The 22283-nt window shown below is 38.4% G+C and overlaps 1 long non-coding RNA gene across 2 annotated transcripts in view; it reads left to right on the forward strand.

Moving 5' to 3' along the window:
* The first annotated feature begins 1016 nt into the window (after positions 1-1016).
* LOC124883212 overlaps positions 1017-22283 on the forward strand; it is a 47104-nt gene continuing 25837 nt past the window's right edge. For both annotated transcript variants that reach the window (XR_007042113.1, XR_007042112.1), the window contains exons 1-2: positions 1017-1074; positions 20302-20353. This is a non-coding gene — a long non-coding RNA (uncharacterized LOC124883212). The remainder of the gene's footprint in view (positions 1075-20301; positions 20354-22283) is intronic.

Genomic DNA, 22283 nt, shown 5'->3' on the forward strand with positions numbered 1-22283 from the left:
AACCACAGCAATTGATCACTCGCATTAATTTTCATCTCAACAAAACCAAAATAATTTCTCATAATGTCAATTGGTGACATATCCAGCCTTCCAGCTGCTACTAGTTACTTTGTGCATCTTTCTTTCACACAAATGCTGTTATACTTTTTATTTCATTGCTTTTACTTCTGCAAACAGCATGTGACCTCGGTGGATTTCGATCCATATATCCGGCAATGTAATTTTAGCGTAGCAACACAGAACTTGTGTAAGAAAGAACTCAGCTACGAACTTAACAACGATCTGTTGCAAAGGTTTGAATGTTAAATATCCGCCAACACTGTGATCTATCTAATGGATATGAAGATTCTCACTTTGTGTTTTTTATGCTAAAATCAGCTAAAACAAGGCCAGTTGTTAGCCTGACACCACTGAGGATGTCTTTACTTCCCTGCAAAATCACTGTTGTATGACATTTGTCTACCACAAGTACGCAAACTATTACCTATGGTAGACTAACATGTTTTTACATAACCTCGCTCAAAATCTCTACACCACACCTTAGTCATCAACAAAAAGGTCCATTTTGGACCAATTTCTGCCACATTTTATTAGTAATTTTGACAGATTTTCATCTAAAAACATACTCAGTAAAATTAAAAGTAAAGGTCTGTTGATCTTTGGCATCAGATACTGGTAATGGTTAAACTCAGTTCTCTAAATTAAATCTGGTATTAAAGAGGGCAGACGCCACCATAACAACAGCAATAAAACACATTCAATTAAAAACGATCATTTCAATCCAGACATAAGGAAGTTTTTTTTAATACATTAATCTCCATTTTCTTATTATTATTCTTTTGCAGTTTTAATCCTCCATATAATGTACATCTAAAGCAGATGTGAACTGTTTAGATCGTATGTTTGAAATGTGTTGCTACTTGAACACACCTGTCTCATTAGCAGGCCTCTCCAAGTGTTGGGGACAGGCCAGGTAGATTAACTATTTGATACAGGTGTAATGGATCAGGGGTGCAGTTAAACATGAAGGACAATGGCCCTAAAGGACTGGAATTGCTCATCTCTTTTTCTAAAGTAAGAAGAAAATCCATTTCTTCTAGTCTTGTTTGGTTAAATGTTCAATTTTCTTCTCATCTGGACAAGACCTGTTCCTGTTTGTAGGTTTATCTTGTATCTCAGGGAAAACAACAAAGGTTAAAAACTAACTGTAGAATCTAAGGCAAAGTAAGTGTATGTGGGTTTATGGGAGGTACATTTTTATACTTCTTGAGGCTTTATGCAGTTCCTACCAGTGTATCTGTGTGACTGTTTTCTACTGCCAGCTATAACTGAGAAACAACTGAGAACATACCCAACACCCTTTGTTGTTTCAGAATTGACATATTTTCAAATCTCTTTCCAGAAGGAATGAAGGGAAAATTAAAACAAGGTAAACCACAATGTTACTGCAGCTGCTGACTTGTAGATGGCAGTCCCTGCTGTGAGCATTTCATCAGACGGTTTAAAAAAATACTCCCATATGTGGTGATCCTTTAGAGACGCATGCCAGCTTCTTAATCTCAAGTTAATGTACTAATTTTGTGGGTGAGCACATGTAACTAGAAGCATTTCTTTGCTTTAGAAAGTTGTCTGTTTTAGCTGACTCGACAGGTGGGTTTTCTACTGCTGGGTTGTGTATTGAACCAAAGATGATTGCTGTTTTTCCCGCTATACATGTATGTATGTATACATACATGCCTGCCCCCATCATTCCTATGACTATAAAGGTTTCTTTTTAAAGATATTATTGCGGCGCTGGGTCCTTTTTTTTTTTTTTTCTTCTTCATCTTTCGACAGTAGGCAGACAGGAAAGAGGGGCAGAGAGAGGGAGAGACAATCGGCAAAGGTTCCTGGGTCTGGGACTCGAACCCGGGACGGTCGCATCGGGTATTGTAGCCTATGTATATATTCAAGCGGTTAACCCCTACATCACCAGCACCACAGACTATAGAGGTTTCTTAATGCAGGGAGGGATGCTTTTTCTACCACGTCTTTGTCTATTGAAGAGTATCCCACAGCATAATGCTACCACTGCCATGTTTTGGCATGAACATTCTACATGAAACCTCTGTGGCTTACACAGATGACTTTTATTTTAGTCAAATTAAAATACACAGGTTGATTTTTTTTTTTTTTTTTCATTTTTTTACTAATTATGTGCTTTCTGAAGGAAATTAATTGAACTTGATTTATTTTAGAGGTGCTGCCTGTGAAGGGAGCTGAATACAAAGCATGCCATGCTTTTCAATTAAAAATGTTTTTGTGTAGTCTGATCAAATAGTTTGTCACACAGGACACAATTACTGAGGTCCTTAATTTGCTATTTTGTGCAAGATAACAAAATGAGCAAAAATTTTCTTTTTTTCTTTTTTTGTTTTTGCCCAAACAAATAAAAGAATTTGGTTCGAGAGCTGAATTGTGGCAAGTTAACAAAATAAAAGGAAAATGCTTGATGGAAATTCAGCAGTGGCCTCAGGCTATAGATATAGAGGCTATAGAGAAATAATACAAAAAGCTTAATGACTGACACAAAACCAACAAATGTGTTGGAATGTTCAAAACATTATTTAAACACTTGTGTATGTTACGTACGGCAGTATCTTGCAACTCTCTTTGGACACTTGAGTACATGAATGTTCACAATGGATGCCTTTACAGCCAGGAAATGGACGCCTCACTTTACACACACTGGCCTTCTGCACCATCCATTTCAGAAATGCACCACTTCAATTCAGTTGTACAAACATACTTCAACAATAGTATATCAATTTACCAATTTCTCTTCAATAAAACCCTTTCTGCTCTTGATAACCATATTATGGCCCTTCGCATCCAAGCAAGAAGTACAAAGATGCATTTGGGCAAAATCTCATGGAAAGTTTAACCTTTTGACACTCTCATCATGCTAAACAAATGTGCACCTACACATAACCATTGAAAAAAGCCATTTAAGTGTACAAAACATATAAATAATAAACACAAACCACCAATTTAAATGTTGCTGTAATATACAAGGTAACACACGAGTATTATTTTTGACATTAATAAACCAAAGTGGGAAATATTCTTTAAAATATAGGCTACAATAGTTTAAATACAAATTGGAAAAGCTCTAGAGGGATGAATAGGCTATTTATGCAAGGCACTGAATATGTACAGGTCCTTCTCAAAATATTAGCATATTGTGATAAAGTTCATTATTTTCCATAATGTAATGATGAAAATTTAACATTAATATATTTTAGATTCATTGCACACTAACTGAAATATTTCAGGTCTTTTATTGTCTTAATACAGATGATTTTGGCATACAGCTCATAAAAACCCAAAATTCCTATCTCACAAAATTAGCATATCATTAAAAGGGTCTCTAAAGGAGCTATGAACCTAATCATCTGAATCAACGAGTTAACTCTAAACACCTGCAAAAGATTCGTGAGGCCTTTAAAACTCCCAGCCTGGTTCATCACTCAAAACCCCAATCATGGGTAAGACTGCCGACCTGACTGCTGTCCAGAAGGCCACTATTGACACCCTCAAGCAAGAGGGTAAGACACAGAAAGAAATTTCTGAACGAATAGGCTGTTCCCAGAGTGCTGTATCAAGGCACCTCAGTGGGAAGTCTGTGGGAAGGAAAAGGTGTGGCAGAAAACGCTGCACAACGAGAAGAGGTGACCGGACCCTGAGGGAGATTGTGGAGAAGGGCCGATTCCAGACCTTGGGGGACCTGCAGAAGCAGTGGACTGAGTCTGGAGTAGAAACATCCAGAGCCACCGTGCACAGGTGTGTGCAGGAAATGGGCTACAGGTGCCGCATTCCCCAGGTCAAGCCACTTTTGAACCAGAAACAGCGGCAGAAGCGCCTGACCTGGGCTACAGAGATGCAGCACTGGACTGTTGCTCAGTGGTCCAAAGTACTTTTTTCGGATGAAAGCAAATTCTGCATGTCATTCGGAAATCAAGGTGCCAGAGTCTGGAGGAAGACTGGGGAGAAGGAAATGCCAAAATGCCAGAAGTCCAGTGTCCAGTACCCACAGTCAGTGATGGTCTGGGTGCCGTGTCAGCTGCTGGTGTTGGTCCACTGTGTTTTATCAAGGGCAGGGTCAATGCAGCTAGCTATCAGGAGATTTTGGAGCACTTCATGCTTCCATCTGCTGAAAAGCTTTATGGAGATGAAGATTTCATTTTTCAGCACGACCTGGCACCTGCTCACAGTGCCAAAACCACTGGTAAATGGTTTACTGACCATGGTATCACTGTGCTCAATTGGCCTGCCAACTCTCCTGACCTGAACCCCATAGAGAATCTGTGGGATATTGTGAAGAGAACGTTGAGAGACTCAAGACCCAACACTCTGGATGAGCTAAAGGCCGCTATCGAAGCATCCTGGGCCTCCATAAGACCTCAGCAGTGCCACAGGCTGATTGCCTCCATGCCACGCCGCATTGAAGCAGTCATTTCTGCAAAAGGATTCCCGACCAAGTATTGAGTGCATAACTATACATGATTATTTGAAGGTTGACGTTTTTTGTATTAAAAACACTTTTATTTTATTGGTCGGATGAAATATGCTAATTTTGTGAGATAGGAATTTTGGGTTTTCATGAGCTGTATGCCAAAATCATCCGTATTAAAACAATAAAAGACCTGAAATATTTCAGTTAGTGTGCAATGAATCTAAAATATATGAATGTTAAATTTTCATCATTACATTATGGAAAATAATGAACTTTATCACAATATGCTAATATTTTGAGAAGGACCTGTATATTTATTCTTGAGCTCTCTGGAGTAGTGTGTGTATGTGTGTGTTTTTGGCTTTTACTGCAGCTCTTAAACTCATCTGCTGTCTGAATACTTCCTGAGACTTCAGTAGTGCTTGTTACCATTGTTCTAAAAGTAAAATGTTATTCCACTTAATATAAAAAAAAGAAATGAGACAACCATCTCGCCCTTGGTTTCAAAAGGTAGCGGCACAAATATTTCTTCATGTCTGAGTGTGAACTAGTCAGAGAGTTTGGAAGTGAATTAAAGAGGTTTTTTTTTTTTTCCCCTATAATTGATCTTGGTAAGACTTCACTACCATGCATTGGCTTAGAGCAGATTATCATCTTCAAAAATGTAAGCGAAGCAAATGCAAGGTTAACAAGATTAAAAGAAAATGTTCCAACATGTATTTAGATCACATGGATTAGTTTTACTTAAGTCAGTCATTCTCCAATGTGCAGTTTCCTCAACCTTGGCTACTGCTAAAATATAGTAGACTTCATGGAGGAGAACCGGGAATGGTTCAGCTTAGCTGAAAGTTAGCCTTATTTAATTCAGATAGAACCCAAACAGTTGTGCAGGTAAGATTGCTCACCTGCTATCGCTTTTTTTGTCATCTAGGAAGATGTTTTATATCTGTCTAAAGGTGAAGAAATTAAGCCCGTTTTAAGTAACATCAAGTTCTGTCCCGCTGTGCTCAAATGACTAGTTTTTAAAAAGTAAGAAAAGCTCAATTTTTATAAAAGCGTTCATTTTCAGCCATGCAAATGTATTGGGAATGCTGTATGTTGCATGCTATGTAAAATCAAAACATGAAGAAATTGAAAACCAAATTAAACCACATTATTTTACCAGTCTACATAAAGGAAGTAAAAAGACATAGTAGGTTGTTCATATGTAACTGGTGGAGTTGACCTGCAAGTTGTTTTAGTTACTAGTCACAGATGTTGTCTCTGGGGGTCAATTCTGTTTATTCTGACACTGACAATTGTTGGACATAAAATGTCAAGAAAACTAGCTTACCTCTTCAAAATGATACAGAAAATACAAGGGGAGAGGAAGAGAGAGCAGCAAAACAATGTGCACGACTACAAAACAAAGGTTCCGTGTCAGAGATTTAAATAGTTTTGTGTACTTGTAAACAAACTTTAAAAGAAAACCATATATAAAAAAATAACATTGTTACCCAGAAATGGCAGTGTTTGCTTTTCTCCCTTACCCATTCAAACATGTACAGAACAAACCCAAACATGTTTGAATATTCAGCTTGAGCTAATATTTAGTTGTGTAAACCACTTTTTATGAGAACTGCTTTTTGCCTCAGAAACCACGTTTTGGACATTATGCGCTAAGTTTTCTATTTTCAAGGATCGGAGATCTGGCCAGCTGCTCCATAACATTAATCTTGTTTGTCCAGGACCAAGATGCTGCTCCCTCGCTGGTGTTTTGGGTCATCGTCTTGTTGAAGCACTCAATTTAGAGGGCATTTCCACCTCAGCATATGCAACATGATCTCTAAAGCATGTTAATGCATTCAATCTGAACCATGCTCAGTGGTTTGCAATACAAGCTGAAAATCATAGTAAGAGAAACATCCTCATATTGTGATGCTTTTGCCGCCATGCTTTGCAGTATATATTGTGGCTTGAAAACATTGTTTGGGATCACCTGATTATTTGTTATTAGTCCAACAAATGTTTATCCAATGTTTTCTTTAAATTATTTTTTAAGGTACTTGCACCTTTTCAGGGATCTCTATTTGTTATAGTCCTTGCAGGTAATGGGAAGGGTATTTAAGCAACGTGTCTCTGTATGCTATTGATATACAAGGCTGATGCACAATAGTAGGGGTGATAGGGGGGATATTGAGGTTATTTGGAGCTAGGTTTCCTTGTGTCAATAATTGCTTGTTAGTGGTTAACCTCATCACATGCTGCAGCAAAAATGTATGTCCAGTACAAAGTCTTCCCATTGCTTTGATATCATGCCATAAAATGCTTAATGTGTGCAAAATTAAACTGAAGAAAATGTGTCAGTCTACACTTTTCAGCCAGACTCCCTATTTCTTTATATTACCAATTCAAAGTCTGACTGGAGATCGCATGGGTGCCATTAAATGACATAAATTCAGCCATTACTAAGGCAACATGTCCTTTTTGGAGCAAATTGCAGCTTCTCATTGCTCTCTTTCATGCATAATGTAATGGTTTTAGTCTGGCTGATCAGAGCAGAGAAGAGGTGGTGATGGTGGGGAGATATTGAAGCAAACTGCTCGTTATGCCACACGTCTCAGTAGCTCATCATCGAGCAGCCAGTTCATCATTAAGTGTAATGTGATTAAATATTTATTCGGTACCCGGTCACTGCTGCGCTATGTTGGATTTACATGTTCGTCGTTAAAGGACATCAGCTGCAGGATTAATGGAATAAAAGGCCAGCTTAAATTCAAACGCTTCCTGTTTCACTCACTGCTGCTTTTTAGTATCTGGAAAATAACCAATGGTGTTTTTTCCTTGTTATAGTTTTGAATGCATTAACATTAACCAACAGCAAGGACTCTTCACTCCTCCTTGCTGTTGTCCCATCAACGGGAGCAAGTGGAAAGGAAAAAGCCAACTTGGTTCATTTCCATATTTAGTTGAGCAAAAAGCCCCATGGGGCGAGTCATTTTTACAACCAAAGCCTGGAAGCAGAACATGTTTGATAATGAGGAAAAGATCTTAGTGACTGGTGTTGGAGTTGAAAATGACTGGTTCTGTACAGGATTTGCTTTTTGTTGGTCATCCCGTTTGCCTTGGACTTGGGACATTTTTGATTTACTTAGTGAATGTTTTCTTGGGCTCACTTTTGTTTTTCTTGTGTGTAGTTTGTGTTAAATACAACTTTTTAGAAAATTTAAGCTTTTCTGTCTGGGTTCTTATAAGATGCTATAACCTACACATATGGATATTTACCAGAGTTGTCAGCTGCTTAGTGGAGCTTGATGTGAGATAGGAATGCAGTTTGAGTCTGTTATTTAGGAAAGACCTTTTACAGGGCAGCACTAAAACCCCTGAGTAAAAATGAAAACTATCATCTCAGTGTAAGTATGTGACTGTGTGTGTCTCCATATAGACTGTTCAACATCAGAAACTAAGGATTTCAAGTGGCTGCCATCACCATGTGGTTGGTCTGGTCTTCAAGATGGCTGCTGAACCTTCAACAAAGGTAGGGGTTACAAGACGAAGATCTGGTGGACCACCTGTTGCATCTAATATCCTGTGCTCTGTACATGTTGGTGTTAAACTCAGTGTAGAGAAGATAATGGATCTTTGGAAGAGTGGAGTATTTGACTCCTTGTTGAAGTCTAGTCCTGGATCACATGAGAGAGAGATAAGTGTGTTGGTTTACCTCCAAGAACCCATGTAAATACAACTGTTGCCATGGAAATAAGATAAATTCCAAACATAAGAAATAAATCAAGAGAGAATTTTAAAGACAAACAAAATTTGACAGATAACTTTAATATTCTACTTAATATCATAAAGGTAAATATACCTTTCTCAACGTAGTGGAAGCTCTGACATTAGATGTCAATAGGCTGCTGACCTTTGATGCCATCTTATATTATACATTAAACTTTGTAGCAGTTATTGATTATTAGCCAAATATAAACCTTCCAATGATGAACGAGTTGGTAATGGATACGTAAGGGCTTGAATTTTTTTGGGGGGGGAGAAAATTTCCTGCTTTGTGGGTATTAGACTTGGGTTCTTTAGCAAAAGCTCAATCATGGTATAAAGAATCACCAACTTTTTACAAAAAAAAAACAAAAGTCAATGTCAAAAGCAATAAAGGAGGATAAAAATGTGTCAGGGCATCTATTAAGACTTTTTTATGGGTGAAAATCAAGCTGGCTAAAATGTGAGCCTTTTTAAAAAAGTTTTATTTTTATTTTTTTAAATCCCCAAAAATTTGTCATTTTCTGAACCCGGTTGAGGATTGACAGGTGTACCTTGATACTTTGAGAAATTTCACTTTTCATAAATACAGGTCCTTCTCAAAATATTAGCATATTGTGATAAAGTTCATCATTTTCCATAATGTCATGATGAAAATTTAACATTCATATATTTTAGATTCATTGCACACTAACTGAAATATTTCAGGTCTTTTATTGTCTTAATACGGATGCTTTTGGCATACAGCTCATGAAAACCCAAAATTCCTATCTCACAAAATTTGCATATTTCATCTGACCAATGAAAGAAAAGTGTTTTTAATACAAAAAACGTCAACCTTCAAATAATCATGTACAGTTATGCACTCAATACTTGGTCGGGAATCCTTTTGCAGAAATGACTGCTTCAATGCGGCGTGGCATGGAGGCAATCAGCCTGTGGCACTGCTGAGGTCTTATGGAGGCCCAGGATGCTTCGATAGCGGCCTTTAGCTCATCCAGAGTGTTGGGTCTTGAGTCTCTCAACGTTCTCTTCACAATATCCCACAGATTCTCTATGGGGTTCAGGTCAGGAGAGTTGGCAGGCCAATTGAGCACAGTGACACTGGACTTCTGGCATTTTGGCATTTCCTTCTCCCCAGTCTTCCTCCAGACTCTGGCACCTTGATTTCTGAATGACATGCAGAATTTGCTTTCATCTGAAAAAAGTACTTTGGACCACTGAGCAACAGTCCAGTGCTGCTTCTCTGTAGCTCAGGTCAGGCGCTTCTGCCGCTGTTTCTGGTTCAAAAGTGGCTTGACCTGGGGAATGCGGCACCTGTAGCCCATTTCCTGCACACGCCTGTGCACGGTGGCTCTGGATGTTTCTACTCCAGACTCAGTCCACTGCTTCCGCAGGTCCCCCAAGGTCTGGAATCGGCCCTTCTCCACAATCTTCCTCAGGGTCCGGTCACCTCTTCTCGTTGTGCAGCGTTTTCTGCCACACTTTTTCCTTCCCACAGACTTCCCACTGAGGTGCCTTGATACAGCACTCTGGGAACAGCCTATTCGTTCAGAAATTTCTTTCTGTGTCTTACCCTCTTGCTTGAGGGTGTCAATAGTGGCCTTCTGGACAGCAGTCAGGTCGGCAGTCTTACCCATGATTGGTGTTTTGAGTGATGAACCAGGCTGGGAGTTTTAAAGGCCTCAGGAATCTTTTGCAGGTGTTTAGAGTTAACTCGTAGATTCAGATGATTAGGTTCATAGCTCGTTTAGAGACCCTTTTAATGATATGCAAATTTTGTGAGATAGGAATTTTGGGTTTTCATGAGCTGTATGCCAAAATCATCCGTATTAAGACAATAAAAGACCTGAAATATTTCAGTTAGTGTGCAATGAATCTAAAGTATATGAATGTTAAATTTTCATCATGACATTATGGAAAATAATGAATTTTATCACAATATGCTAATATTTTGAGAAGGACCTGTAATTTTCTTTTTAATACTTTGCTTTGTAAATCCTCAAGCACTTAATGCCATTGTCACATTTTTTGGCAACTGCTACCCAGAGCCACCCTTTTAATTTCTGGCACTCAGCTGATGTTTACTGTAAGGATTAATGCTGACTGAACACCATTTTCCCTTCAAAACAATTATGTCCACAGTAATCTGTAGAAGCTGCTGGCTTAATGCTGGCACGTTATTGATAAAGTTTGCTGTGCGGCACCTACTGTCAACATTTGGCTGCACTACAATTATTTTTCAATGTTGGTTTAAACAATTAGAACATAAACAATGAGAACTCTGACAATAAGGATTTATTTATTAAATTGTTAGCCTTATAGCATAATTGCCTGAGTAATATTTGTCAAGAGAGAAATACGAGCTGGAAGTAGAAAGAAATGGGCCTCAGTTCAGTAACGGGGGGTAACTCCAAAGGAAAATGGTTTCTGTTAAACTTGAATCAAAATGTAACTTCGAACTGAAATCTGATTCCTTTAGGTATTAACATCATCTACACTGATGTGTTTTAAAAGACGGCCCTAAAAGTAAAGGCAGCTGTATGTGGGGGTTTGCATTGTTGCTCCTGTTGTCTCTGAGCCTGACTGATTACCAGTCCATTAATGGTGGATCCCACGTCTCCCTTTTGCTGCTGAGGCTTGTGCAACTCTGCACAAAAAGTGAACGATGAAGTGAGATTACCTCCCTCAGAGTGGGTCCTGTTTTCTTTCAAGTTCCAGTTTTAAATCTGATGACCACAGCATTTATATTGGGGCTGGTTAATAATTAAAGTAGCACTAACAGAGGTGGTTAGCCCTTCACATTTGTGTGTGGGAAATTAAACTTAATACAGTAATTATACTGATTTACAGCTACATAACTTGTGGCAGTGAAAACAATGTTTACACCTGTAAAGGCGGTCCCGTGCTGCAGGAATAATAGAAGCAGAACATGGTTTGCAGGCACTCTGAGTCTGTTTGTGAAGTTGTGCTTTAATATTTGCAGTTGTATATTATTTTGTTGAAGTCAGCGGAGCACAGCAGGAATGTTAGAAAGTCATCCACTATACAAACATGCCGTATACCACAGTGATGTGTCGCTATGCTCTGCTTTGCTGGGCGTCTCGACACGGTTTAAACTGCAAGCCTCACTGCAGGATGTATTTACATATACATGTGCACACACCCAGCAGGGTTCAGCTACAGCTCATTACTGCCAGCTGAAATGGAGCGCAGCGTACATGTTGGGATTAAATGGCTAAAAAGGCCCAACAACAGCCTGAACTTTCCCCGTGAATGTTGTGTGTAAACATGGTTATTGATTGCAGGGCGGCTGCAAAAAGGACTCTAATAATGCATAAACTGAATCACCTGGTGTGTCAAACCTTGATATCTGTATTTCTGCACAGTGCATCCCTCACAGCATTGCGACGCCTACATTATACGGGCCAGGAAATTTTTGTTCCAGCTTTATCGATATCCAGCCCAGCGGCCAAAAAGCCGAGCCGCTGCCAACAGATAAATATGGCTGCAGGAGTGTATTCATCATCACTGGGGACGGAAGGCCAGCTCTGGGGGAACTGCTGGTTAGCTGTTGGAGCCAGACATCATTGTGTTGTTTATTGTTGTGCTCTGAAGCCAGCTGGCTTCCCTGTCATTGCCACAGGACAGACATAATGGACAGCCAGGCAATTTGGGGGAAAATCAAATTCTCCCCCCTGAAAAATACTGGTGCGTTTGAGCTCAATGTCTCTGCCTCAGCAGTGTGCTAAATGCTGTTACACACATCTGCAGCTGTGAGCAGCCGCATGCAGCAGCGACCCTGCCTGTGCTGCTCTGCTGAGGGAGCTTGCTGCCTTCCTTACCTTGATAGAGACTGCAGGGAGGATGAACGGTGCCTTTGCCTGCATCTAGACTTGACTGCATTCATGCTGCTGAGGCTCTTCCTCTTGGGTTGCTCTTAGTCTCACAGCATGCACTGAGGGGGGAATTTGGTTGTTAGTGGGCTGGGTTACCTGACTGAAAGAAAGATCAGTATATCTCCCAACAGTATTTCTCTTTCAGTATCAGTAAATATTTATTGAGGAGGAACTCAATGCAATCCATGTTACTGGCCTGAGTCATGGCATCTTAGTATCCATCAACCACTCCTTTTGAAAACAGTGTTCTGCAAAATGTTTGTATTTATTAAACTACTTATTAATATTTAATATATCACATTAAAACCACAAACTACAATGTATAATAGACCAACACAAAAGTTTCATAAGTGTATGAAATGGAAGAAAACAGTCGTGGTATTTATTTTTGCTTAATTGGTGAGGATCTGTGAATATTAATTTTCAGGTCTTGCCCAGATTCTAACATGGCCCAGGCAAAGGTCTGAACTTTGACTGGGCCATTCTATTGGCTGTATGGTCTGGATTGTTTCTTCCTGGAATGTGAACATCTGTCGCGTTCTTGTGTCTTTGCAGCCTCAAAGATTTTCTACCAGGATTGCCCTGTATTTGTCTCTCTTCACCCGCACAGCATGATGTTGACACCACCCTGTTTCACTGTGGGGAAGGTGTGATCAGGGACATGTTGGTGTTGGATCTCCACCTCACAAAGTGTAGGCTTAAAAAGTCCAGTTTTGGTGTAATCTGTCCAGAGCACATTCTTCCACATGTCTGATGTGTATCCTACCTGGCTTTTAGCAAACTGCAAATGGGTTTGATATGGCTTTTAATCAAACAACTGCCTTCTTTCTGCCACTCTTTTATAGAGGTCAGGTTTGCAGAGTGCTACAATTAGAAGTCATATGGACAGATTCCCCCTCCTGAGCTGTGGATGTCTGCAGCTCCCCTGGAGTTACCATGGGTCACATGGTTGCTTGGCCTCAGCTTAAGTGGATGGCTATGTGTTGGTAGGTTTACAGTTGTGCTTTACGTATCCATCATCAGATCATGGATTTAACGGTGCTCCATCAAATATTGACAGCTGGGGATAGTGTGTTTTTATATTGGAAGTTTTTGTGGTAGACCAATAAAGTAAAAGTGGGAGGAAAATTTTCCTCTCTTCCACTGGCCTTCCTGTTAAGGAAAAGCATCCCCACAGCATCATGCTGCCACTGCCCTATTTTAATATGCTCATGGTGTTTCGGTATTTACTAATATTCTCTTGCATATCTCCAAAGCTTCCTTATAATGGCTGTATTTATACTGAGCTTAAGTGACACACAGGTAGACTATTTAGCAATTAGGTGACTATTTAGTAAACAAACAATCCATGTACACATTTCTATTAATTTTACAATTCTGCTGCTTTTTGTTGGTCTGCCACATAAAATTCCATTTAAAACATTGAAGTCAACAATGAATGCATGAAAAACATGTCAACAATGAATGTATGAATCCTTCTACAAACACAAAATATGTCAAATAAATCTAAAACTACAAATTCAGATTAGAAACCTGGGTCATTCGCAGTCTAATGACGACGATTTCTGATTGACGTTTTGCCTGTTTTTTTTTTTTTTTTTGTGAAAAAACCATACATTTTCTAACAGTTTAATCAAAATCCAGCACAGAAATATTTTTGTCTCTGCAAGACCAAGAAATGTTATCTTGCGAGCATATATCCAAAAATGGCTTGAGATTTGTATTTAACTTGCTTTTAGTAGTACGTGTTTTTTTGTGCACCTTAAGGCGATAGTTGAAGAATTGCTGTGAATGCTGTCAGCGGAATGGATGAACTGATCTGCGTAAAAACAATTAGAAGCAAAGCAAAACTTTCCAAACAAACCTCTTCAAATACATTAAAAGCATATTAATTGGCAAAGAGGTGAATGTTAGCTGAAGCTGAAAAGGTGGAGATGGAGGTAATCTGGAGAGGATAACATGTAATTTAACTGAGCATGTAATAATTAAATTTGGCTATAAATAAGATTCTTGTTGAACTTCTTTTTGGCCATGTATTGATTACATTATAGCAAAGTTCACCTGGATTCAAGGAAGAGTACTTTTACAGTAATGCAAATTTAAACAAGCACTGATGAAATGAGAACAACTTTTGAGACACTGTTCAGGTACTTTCCATTTATTAGTTGGTTCTCAGTTGAGTTGGTTGATCTATATAATCCTGCTCCAACATCTGACAGAAGCTAATCTTTGCCGTCACCCAGTGTTGGTGCTGCTGTAACTCCAGCTTCTTGGTGTTTGAGTCGATCACTTGGCAGGTAAAACAGAACTAAAAAAAGTACTTGTTTTCTTTAATGTTGTAACTCTATTAACTGATGTTTTCAATATCAGGTAGCTAAAATATGTAAAGTTTTCATTTCCAACGAGCATCTCTTTATTTAGTGACATGCCAATCAATAGGGGAATGGTCAAAATCAGCCAATTATTCCTTGATTGTCTCTGATCAGTGACCGACAGGTAAGTCGCTTTCCTTATCTCTGTTTAGTAAATGCATCAAACTGAAAACTCCCAATTTCCATAAAATGTTCTGATTCAACAATTTTTTGATTTGAGTTTAGTGAAAATCAGGTAAATTTAGGGACATATGCTTTTATGAAAGGATGTGTTCTTTAAATCCCTTCATTTCCCCTTGGATTCTGAACTATCGCCTCTATCAAGGAACATGGTGATGTTTTTTTAATCTTTTCTTTTTGGATAATTGTTGCATTTAACTGTTGGAATGAAACACATTTTACACATTATTTGAATGTATTTGAGATCTAAGAAAGAAAAACTGTAATGGTCAGAAGCCCCATTCAGATGCACACATTACTCCTGATGGCCACTTTTACTTTTACTTTTACAAATGTTTGGATGAAATGGAAGAAATTGGAGGTATGCCTGAAACCAGATCTGTGCAAAAGAGAGCAACATTTAGCTATTGTTGCGCATTTCTGTCAAAGGTCCTTCTTTGACAGAAGAACTGAACCAGCAAAGACCTCTTTAGCACACAGAGCTCAGTGAGGCCTGCAGGGTCCTGTCCTCTGCTCTCACTGGTCAATGGAGTTTTACAACCAGGGAATAGGGCATTGAAAGAAGAGAAACTGATTGTAAAAAAAAAACTAAAAAAAAACCTTCAACAAATATTCATACTGTTCTTTTATGTACCGTCCAGTGGATGGGTAACAAACATTTTTAAAAAGAATGTCTTCAACATTGTCTTCTTTTCCGTGAAAATTAGATACATTTGTAGCTTTAAGCATCTAGGTTGTTGCATTTATTTTCTGCCTTACCTGTAATCATGTGAACATGGGAAGTATTTTAACCTCAAACTGTAAACAGAATCATTCCCCATTGGTGCTGCATTCAAACTCAGTGTCCTATCCTAGAAGTTCTTTATGCTCGAAACAACTGCAATCATAAAATATTCCCTCAGTGTATCTTCATAGCAAACAGCTGATGCATAAAAGGGTAAAGGCTACATGTTAAAATGCAGTTAGACTATTTTTTTCATAAAGGAGAATTTCATAAATAAAATCTGCTCCTCATCAGCTCTCAACCTTAAGGAACTTAAGAATTGTACAACTGAAGATACGTATGGTTCTGGGTATTGAACACAGATGCTGTAAAAGGGGGTTTTAATGGAAAAAAATAAAGCAATACTTATTAAATGTGGATTAACGTCTCGTCTCACTGGCCATAAGCTGTAATAATTTACAGGAAAGTTTTTTGAAGCAACAGTAGTTTTGCCCTGAGCTCCACAACAAGGTTAGCAGCTCTTATAGCAGGACTATCTTGTCAAAAATAACACTAACATAGTTAAGATGCTGAATATACTTTAAACATCCTTACTTTATCTACCAAAAAAATTGCACTTTAGCTGAAAAGCTACATGGTGATGATGACATTATGAATAAAATTGCGGTCCAACTTTTTTCATCATAAATTCCCTGTATTTAACTCCATCTATCTTCTCCTCTTCGAGCCTTGTATCTGCTGGAGAAAATCCACAGCATAACGCCACCACTATGTTTCACAATGGGTATTGTGTATTCAGGATGATGTGGAGTATTATTTTAGAAAATTGATTTTTGCATCTAGGCCAAGTTCAATATTATCTGACCAGAGCTCCTCCTTCCATGTTTGAAGTGTTGCCTACATTGCTTGTGGAAAACTGCAAACAGGACTCCTAGTTGTTTTCTTTCAACAATGACTTTCTTCCATAAGGACCTGAGCCAAGAAGTACCCAACCAATCGCTGTGCAACCTTTTGGATGCTGCTGTAAGACCCACATGCTTCCCCTTTTTGTCCTCCAAATGTAATCATGATATTTATGGCCAAACACTTCTAATTAATTTCTATTTTACCAAAAATTGAAGGTCTTTGTCCCTGAATGCATTTACAAACTATAACCTTTTATGCTACTTTTGGAGTAATGGCTTCTTGCTCAGTCAGTCCGCTTATGTCAGTGTGACTGGTAACACTGGCGATAATGACACTTATTTTACCAGATTCCGGCAGCATCTTCATAAGGTCTTTTTGCATTTATTCCTGTGGTTATGTACATTTTACACAGGACCCATCTCCTTCCTAAACGATATATAAAGGTGGGACACTCCATTGTGTTTATATTTGCCATACTTGTTTGAACAGATGACACCTTCAGGTACAGGACCCGTGGATGTCCACTATTTTCCTCTTGGTATTTTTTTTTATGATTTCTTCAGCTTTTTCTATGATGTCACACAAGTCATGGTGCTCATGACCACAGATGTGCCTCCATTTTACCCAACTGTTGCGAATTAACCTATCAGAAACTTATTGAGAAATGACATCATGATCTTGTCTTTCACAAGATGTTTACAGGTGCAGTAACCTTGGGATTGTTAAAAATATTAAACTAAATTATTAGAGACGAACAGACCTAAAACAGCAATTGTTTAGTCTGATATGATGCCGGTGAGAGGGAACAAGGTTCTTTTTTATTCTGTGTATGTACTGGTTTCTATTGTATAAACACTTGTGAGCCTACCGATTTTCTAAATACTTAATGAGCATTGGTTAAAAAAAACAAAAAACACGCATCATGCAAGAGACTATCTGCACCTCAAAGACTGTGTGCTGCATATTTTAGTTACTTTATATATTTTAAAAGGTGAGAAAATGTAATCTACTGATACTGTTACAGTACCCTCATATTCTCTGTGTATGCATGCATCTCTGTGTTCACACTTGTAATATGTCCTCTACAGAAAAGGAAACACATGCCTGTCTGGGTCACGAACCTATGACCCAGCTGCTTTATCTGATATTGACATGTGACTTATTCCTTCTGATTTTTTAATTTTGAACTTCCAGCAAATAATAGGAATATTTTTCTGTACTTTTATGCAATTGTTTTCCACCATTGCTGGTTAACACATCAATATGTAAAGATAATGTCTTATTTCAGATCCACCTTTTACCTGCTGTGGCATATCATCTATAATTGAATGCAGTGCTACGAACTCTGTTTCAGATTTTTTTTTATTACTGATGCTGCGTGACATTGAATACAGAGATAAGAACCCACATGAAAATGTAAAGCGTCCAAGGAGCTTGATTCACTTTTTTTGTCTTCTTATTTTCTGTGTATCCTCACTGGAAAAACAAAATGAAAAAAAGAAAAGTCCGTCGTACCATTTGTACTGCAGTCTATCTTTTATGGCATCAGAGGGTTATATATAAATGTCTGGTGTATTTGCGACCTGTTTATCAATTTGCATTTTGCCTTTATCTTATTTGCTGTGTTGTCACTGCTGTGGAAAACACAATACACACTCGTCCTTCTGCTTGTTTCTTCTATTTACGCCTATCTACGCCTGTTTTCTTCAACTGTACGGTTCTGAGCTCTCGGTGGCTCTGCGGATTTTAGAATTTCATCAGTAGCAGCGCTATGGGTTTACGAGCAGCTCCCTGTTTTTCTTTGATTCTGTTCTCGCAGTCAGATGCATGCATAGCGTATTCGTGGTGGCATAACCCACATGTTAAAAGGCAGCAGTAACCCTCAGAGTTGGAGCTAAACTGAACTGCAGGAGAACCATTACTGCAATGATTTGGAACATCAAAGAACCTCTAAATATTATGTCATGCCGTGCATTATTTCTTGAACCTATTTCACTGACTTAAGCTGTAATTTTTTGACACATTTATGGGTGTTTCCTCCCACCCAAATCTTTAAAAACTACTACTTCACTCTGCACTGCTCAGTAAAAGCTCATAAACTAAGATATTCATGAGTAAAGGGAATCAAACTTCTATTTATGACTCATTTTTGTAATAGTGCAAACTGAGATGGTTGACTGAGTTTATGGACTTGAACAGTTGCAGACTTTCTGGTGCTTAAGCAGGACCTAACTTACCATTTACATATAAGGGGAAAGCTCATCTCATCACAAATGGTAAAGATGTCTACATGAAGATGTTTATTAATGTTTAAATTTGGACCACAGGTTTAAAGTGTTTTTGTTATGACAATAATATAGATTTATTTATTTATGTTTTGAGGATTGTTAAGTTTAAGCATTGATTTGTTGTCAAGACTGTTCTAAAATTTGGGAAACCTATTTTATTAAAAAGTGATCAAACTGGTTGTTTATCATTTGATTTGAGGGTTAAAAAAAATCCAAAGTTGAATATTTTCATGAATTAAGACATTTCTCGAAGCTTTATGCCAACCTTATCTCAGGCTAAAGAAGGGATCTGGAAGCAGTTATCAAATGTTTTTTTTTTGTCAACCAACAAGTGCAGAGTTAGGAGCCGGTCCACTGCACTTTGAGCTGAAATAGTTGATTACACAGCACAGGTACTATACGTATTGACAAATGCTGAAATAAGTTTTATTGTTCTTGTACTTTTAGGTGTACATAGTTAAATGATGGGGGGGGGGGGGGGAAGAACTAAACCTACATTTTGAAGAAGAAATTGTTTTAAAAAATGTTATTTAATGCCATCCCTTACAAGCCACTCCAGGAGTTCATTGTGCTCCTTTGGTTCTGTGTCACTAGGAATCAAACTGAACCGTACACTGGAACATCTCCTGAGACTCGGCGAAAAGGAACAACCTGTAGACACAGTCATGTCTGTCGTTTCTTTCTTTTCAAACACCATTAATAAAGAGAACAATATAGTTCAGTGTTATACATGCCTCTGACCAAAGTAGTCTCAAGGGACAAATTTGGCAAAATTAAAAAAACTTTTCTTCTCTGCCTCTCCCAAAACCCATTTTGGCTCTGATCAGTACTGGTTTTAATTGGGTGTTACAAGTAAAAAAAACAATTAAAGTGAACCAAGAATAGTAAATAATTATGAAGTTGATTAATAAAAGAGAAAAAGGACATTTGTAATGTGCCATTATTATGTTAGAGCTCATATAAATGCCTTTGCTGACCTCTTTGAAGCACAAAATTATGAATTCCACAATTGTACTGATGTGAATGATGGCCTAGTTTGAAGGAAAAGTGGGGTACACATTTCTATTTATACTCTCAGATAAAATCAAGAGCAACCAGTTTCCATTAGAAGTTGCCCATTTACACTTTGCCCATGTTTACCTGTTGCTCCATCACATAAGATCCCTATGAAATACCCTAAACTTTATAGTTGTAACACTGAATGCTAACATTTCTTGGAAATTAATACCTGTGCAATGTACTGAAAACCCAAATATTTAAATTGGTGTGGTTAAAATGTTGATTTGTTAGTGGAGAATGAAGGAACAGCACCGTAGTATTGTTGCCTTTACTATTATCTCTTCTGTGTTTTTAACTCTGTTCCCTGAAATGGGAAACAGAATATGAAAAATAAGTACTTCTAATTAATGCTTTCTCATATTGCACTAACTAATTTCTGCTGTAATCCTTTACTAAAATTGCAAAACGTCAGAGGGGGGGCGTGGAAACTATTTATCTTGCATAAATAGGTCCCAGACATGCAGCTTCCTGGGGTTTCCTGGAGGGCCTGATTAATGTTGAATTAAGTTAGATCCAACTTGCTTGCGTCGGAAGAAGTTAAACTTGCATGCTTGTGCTGTAATATTTAAAGAGGGGTTCTGATTCACTAACTTTTTCATGCTTCCTTCTGCATGGCCCATCAATACAGAAGTAACCATCCACCAGCTTCTTCGTGCTTTCTGCAGACTCAAAGGTTAATGGTAAGTAAAACAGACTTGTGTGCAAGCATGAGTTTTTTTAGAAATCAATGCACAAGGAAGAAAAATAAAGCTGTCCATTGTTTAAATGTTGTATTTATCCATGCATCAATGTAATAATTGTTTTATCCATCCATCTATCAAAAAATTATTCTGTGCAGATTCCATATTTAAGCCTGACCTTTGTAGAAACATTTGCAGTAAATTGGGAGGGACTGTTTATATGTCCATACTTTAAAAAAAATTTACATTATGGAATTATATGCAGGAACCCTGACTCAAAGGGGGCTGCATACACAGCAGTGCTTTTTTTTTGTCTAAATAATTTATCTACTGTGATTTAGTACAACTGATTTTCTGTAACAAAATGGACAAAGAGATTTTTTATATTTTCCCATCTCTGGACAAATCAGGCCATGGCCCCTCTCTTTGTGGGGAGACGGCTCGTATAAACGCCGCCGATGAGTGTGAAGTTTTCCCATTACCCCTTCGCACCCCTCTCATCATCTCCACCCTGGGATCGGTACGCTCCGTCAGACAGTACGTCTAATGGCGGTCTTAGAATTCATCACGTGGCCCCTCGTAGAATCTCACGTAGCATCTTTCTGTAACTACCTTCTCCTTAATCAATTTGCAGGTCGTGAGCTTCAGGCTCAGTGAGATGATTATTGTTATGGCGAGGCGGGCGCTCTCATTGCTTGCTTGTCTAACCTCACTAACAACCCGAGAGCAGGCAGCCAGATTGAACGATAAAGTCATCCCTGCAAACCCATCCTGATTTAGAGCCCATCGTAAAATTGATACTTATTTTTCTCTTCTGGTGTGTTCATTGAAGTGCGATATCATACACTGCACTGCCTCTCCTTTTTTTTTTCTCATTTGGAGATTTAAGGCTCTGGGTCGGTAGGGTCACTGAGCTGGGCTTGCTTTCTGTCATTGATGATCAAGCAATTGCCTCTGATGTCCTGGATTCTGTTCGACTGAGAGGAAGAAAAATGACTGCCAAGCCAACTCCGGGTATCTGCCAGAGCTGGAACACAGAACGGTGCAGGATGCTAGAGGTGTGCACTTCGAATGCTTTGAACAATTTTCATTTTCATGAGTCTCAAGTGGATATTTTGGGACCTTCTGACCCCATCCTTCCAATACCTGTCTTCTTTCTCTTTTCTTAGTCACTTAGCCACTAACAGAGACGATTTATATCTGCACATCTAAGCTTCTTTGCTCTCTATCTGAGCTACAAAGCTAAAGTGCCTCTTACCTTTCAGCTAGTGGAGGTGTTTGAAAAGTATGGCGGCATTCTAAGTTAAAGAATGCACGAGTAATTTCCATAAGACAAGTTGACTTACAAAAAATAGACAACAGTAACTTGCTTTGTTTAAAAATAAGCACTTAAGCATATGGTTCTGCACTGGCATCCACACTCCCTTTGAGCCCCTGTGTCTGTGCTATATGGAGGACCTCTGCATGTGCAATGCAGTGGAAAGGACATGACCTATACAAATGAGATAAGAAGATAAATAAGATTGGAAATGGTAATGATTGTACTTTATCTGCTGAAATGAGATGGTGTGGTGTGTTGCAATTAATTTTTTTTTAATTTAACTCTTGGGTATTTATTTCTGCATGTGTGTGTAACTGTATGGCTACCTTCATTTACCCACAGTAAAGATGGATTTGCATCGACTGCTGCTGTTTCTATAGTGGTTGCTGAACCCTCTGCCATGGGGCTGGGGCTGGCCTTTTACTGACCATACTTTTGTTTTTTAAGAACATATTAAAACCAGACCCTCCTCTTGTAGCTGGATACAAAGCAGCTCAATTCTAGAGATACTTTACTCTTGAAAACAAAGCAAAAGCAAAGAACATGTTTTCGTTAGCAGAGATGCTACAAAATATTTGAATTTTTATAGAGAAGAAAACATGAAACATA

This window comes from Girardinichthys multiradiatus, chromosome 17 (genome assembly GCF_021462225.1).
Source record: "Girardinichthys multiradiatus isolate DD_20200921_A chromosome 17, DD_fGirMul_XY1, whole genome shotgun sequence".
In the NCBI taxonomy this organism is placed as follows: domain Eukaryota; kingdom Metazoa; phylum Chordata; class Actinopteri; order Cyprinodontiformes; family Goodeidae; genus Girardinichthys; species Girardinichthys multiradiatus.